General features: G+C 28.4%; 1 protein-coding gene across 3 annotated transcripts in view; it reads right to left on the reverse strand.

The window, feature by feature from the left end:
• Positions 1-2,721: 2,721 nt before the first annotated feature.
• The window catches only part of LOC122260213 (caspase-1), a 22,032-nt gene continuing 20,313 nt past the window's right edge, over positions 2,722-4,440 (reverse strand). For all 3 annotated transcript variants that reach the window (XM_043027382.2, XM_043027383.2, XM_043027380.2), the window contains exon 8: positions 2,722-4,440. This exon is cut by the window's right edge and continues 1,692 nt beyond it. The gene's annotated coding sequence lies outside the window, so the exon portion shown is untranslated.

A 4,440-nucleotide genomic window follows, 5' to 3' on the forward strand; every position in this document is an offset into this window, starting at 1 on the left:
CGCACTAGCTGCGAGCAAGCGCTGTACGCCTGCTCACCCCGAGCGCTGGCCTTGACCAAATATCTCATCGTCGGCGTCTGACCCAAAAACCATTGAACGTGATAGCAAGTCAGCTACTATTAACCCATTTGTGCCGGTTAAGAGTAAATACTGAAAAGAGTTATTGGATTCTGAAAGACTTTGGGGAAAGAAGTTTTGACCGAACTTCAGGACAAAGGGCAAAAACAAAACATATGAAGCCACACTTATTTATTCATTATGAATGTAAAGCCTATACAAATCAAATCACATAGAATAAATGTTAAAATAGTTGTTCTTTTTCTTCTGTATGAAGTGTGAAATTCAAGACTATTGTAAAGATTAAAGAAAATATTATCCACATTGTTACATAAAATCTAACTTCACACAATAATTTCTATAAAATGTTCATTAAAATGTAATTTGAAATTGATACAGTAAACTCTCAAGCAATAACCAGAACTTAATAACAACCATCTTGTATCTAATTGAATGTCTAAATGAAATATACATATATTCCAAGATTGTTTTTTTAATGTCTAACATTTTCTAATATCACTTTTGTGTATTTTTTTTTATTGTTATTTCTTTGTCATTTATCACTGAACCACATATCTTAACTCTTCCACAACAGACATTTTCCAAAATTTGAGTTGTATAACTAACTAATCATACTACATGTTAATTAGTATCACTTTTCTACATTATATTCATACTCAAATATCAGACCATAAGTCCAGAAAATAGTAGAAAACACAGCATCTTAAGATACCCAGCCTAGACCAGACATCTTAAGATGTGTCCAACTCGGAAGGGTTAAAACAAGCTCAAGCAAAGGTGTGGCATGCATTCTCTCCTTGAAAGAACACAGAGATAGACTACTACTTTTCAATTACTTCAATCAGTGTATGTATGAAAATAGGTTAATCAAAGTAAATATTAAAGGAAATATTAACATATTCTGTGTGTTCTGTCAAGGGGATTTCAAATTTTGCACAGAGCTCCACTTCCAAGGGTACCACTCGACATTATCCATGTGTTAGCAGTCGGTTTCAACTCTCAGAACCAAAATACATTCTATACCTGACACATTGGCAATGGGTTCTGTATTTCATGCATAGTCATCTTCATAATATATTATTAAAGGGTGTACATTAATCAACTTTCAAAAGAATAATAATCATTGCTAAGTGGAGAAAAAAATTAGTACGGCTTTAGTAACTTTTTACTGATATTCACATAGAAAGCCATTATCAGTATTGTTCACCGGGTGTAAATGTTTTAGTTGTAAATACATTCTACATATGTATGCTCATACATTTCAATATTATACACATTTATATACTTATTTCTTCAAATATGGCTTTACTAATAGAAGTATTACTATGGTGAGTATTATATTTCTTACACTTGTCACTAATCACTAAAATAAGCATGTGAAGAAAATTTAAAATAAAAAAAAAGAAAAAACAAGAAAAGAAAAGAAAGAAAACAGAAGAAAAGAAAGAATGAAAGAAAGAAAAAAAAGAAAAAGAAAAAGAAAAAAATATTTATATATATATTTATATATACATTTATATATATATATATATATATATATATATATATATATATATATATATACATATACATAATATTACATCCCTTTTTTTCTATAGTGCCTCAATTTGCTTGGTATGTACAAACCTACACAAATTTTTTACACAATTAATAAAGGAACCAGCAAAATGTAACCATTCCACTACACAACAAATTCTGTAATTTTCAGTATTGCAAAGCATCCTTTTCTAAAATCTTACCATTAAAGTTACTAGTGTAAAATGTATCACTCAACATTTACTTGTACTTTCAAGTATCTTAAAGGGAATCTACAGACATCTAAGTCATTTTCATTCAGATCTTATTACACTTTAATCTTTATCTTTATTTCATTTATAAGAGATATCTCACAATCTGAAAACCTATATTCTTTTATTTCTTCTTAGTTTAATATTAGGCATGTCTATTAATCATTTAGTTATTCGTCTCTGTACTAAGAATTAGCAACTTCTGTTACTTGGTTAATGCAATTGATGTTTATAATCAGTGGTAGCATCTGAAGAAAAGAAAAGAAAAGAAAAGAAAAGAAAAGAAAAGAAAAGAAAAGAAAAGAAAGAAAAAAAAGAAAAGAAAAAAAGAAAAGAAAAGAAAAGAAAAGAAAAAAAGAAAAGAAAAGAAAAGAAAAGAAAAGAAAAGAAAAGAAAAGAAAAAGAAAAGAAAAGAAAAAGAAGAAAAGGAAAAAAAAGAAAAGAAAAGAAAAGAAAAAGAAGAAAAAGAAAATAAAAAAGAAAAAGGAAAGAAAAAAAAGAAAAAGAAAAGAAAAAAAGAAAAAGAAAAAAAGAAAAGAAAAAAGAAAAAAAGAAAAAGAAAAGAAAGAAAGAAAAAAGAAAAAAAAAGTATATATATATATATATATATATATATATATATATATATATATATATATATATATATATAAAATATATATATATATATTTACATCAAATGCACCATAACTTATCAAGAAAGACCTTGTAAGCTTTGCAAAATTGGTCATGCAAGCATCCAGCATATTCAAGCAAGAATTCTAAGTAGGTGAAGAAGATATAAATGTACAAACCAGTGATATGAAAAAAAAAAAATCACAACAAAAAGAAAACAAAAGGGAAAAACATAAATAAGAAAAACCATCACAATTTATTTTATCATTTAACATTTTTCTTTCTGTCTTTCCTAAGACATCCGATACAGACTTATCCTTAACTCCTTGACCCCGGGTAGAGAGACATTCCCAAATGAATGAATTAAATAGTAACAAAATCTTAATGCAATCATAATCAAAGTAAACAAAAAAGAAAGACAGAAAAAACGTACTGATCGGCAAAAAAACTGACCTTCCAAAATCACCTGAAAAGAAAGTTAGATTAGTCGTGGCACCAGCGGACAGCTCAGACTAGACGCAAGTCAATCAACTCTCAATCAGCAAGGATGAAAAGTTGTGATAATACTTTAATTTGAACTGGGAGATACCTTCTCCAGTTACGTAATCTTATGGCAAAGCCCTTGACAAGGACAAACACTTCTAGAAATAACAAAGTACATGGAAATTCACAATAGTATAATTTTTCCTCCAATCACCGAGATTACAGTTTCCCACCCATGCAAGAATCGCAAATTGAAATAGAGTCAAACCGATTAGCCCACCAAGACAGAATTATCTGTTCATTACAAAAACTTGGATTTTAGTTTAATCTAGAATAAGAGCATGACATTTAAATAATTCTTATATCCATAAAAAGCAATATACATCTGCGAATATTTTAACCCCTTTCTTTTTCTCATTTTTTTTTCTAATGATGATAACAGAATTATGGGGGGGAAAAAAAATCAATATAACAGTTGCATCCTCTGCAATTGAGTACATTCTCACACTTGTGACAAACTTCCTATTTGTCTTAACCCATTGATAGCGGATGGCATAATTTGCTGTCAAGGTACCGTCGGTCGTAAACCCGCCACATGACTGTATACATCCTTTATAAAACTGCGACCAATGGGTTAAAATGAACTTGTCCTAATTTTGACTGGGAAGGTTTGTCATATGTTTGTCATAAAAAAAAATTATAAATCCCATACAGGCAAACAAGGTGAGAAAAAAAAAAAAATCATGCAAAGTTCAGCTCAAGTGATTTTCCATACTATCTCCAAGTATGGGATCTTTTTTATAATCTCAACATGAAATGCAATCCTTCTCTTTCAAAACAAGGCCGAGTTCAGCCCTCTACAATAAACAGTAAGTTTACTAAAGTGATTGGAATAAAATTCAATAAAAGTAATTCCTTAATCAGTGTGGGAGAGAGGATGCACATCACAGATGATTTCACTTGGCAGGCAATTTGCAAAACTATTTTTTCTGAGGTGGAGGGTTTACATATATATATATATATATATATATATATATATATATATATATATATATATATATATATATATATATATATACATACATATACATACATACATACATACATACATACATACATACATACATACATACATACATGCATACATAAATACATACATACATACATACATACATGCATACATACATACACATATATATATATATATATATATATATATATACATACATACATACATATATATATATACATACATACATATATATATATACATACATACATACATACATATACATATATATATACATACATACATACATACATACATACATACATATATATATATATACACACACAAACACATAAATTCTTAAACAATGAGAAACAAAATGATCTAAAAACTAAAAAAAAAAAAAAAAAGAGAGATAAATAACCATGTTCAGTGCCTAATCTCCAAGCAGAAGCTCTTTAGGAACCTGAG

Source organism: Penaeus japonicus, unplaced genomic scaffold, assembly GCF_977035675.1.
Source record: "Penaeus japonicus unplaced genomic scaffold, GWHDUDI00000001_assembly GWHDUDI00000042, whole genome shotgun sequence".
In the NCBI taxonomy this organism is placed as follows: domain Eukaryota; kingdom Metazoa; phylum Arthropoda; class Malacostraca; order Decapoda; family Penaeidae; genus Penaeus; species Penaeus japonicus.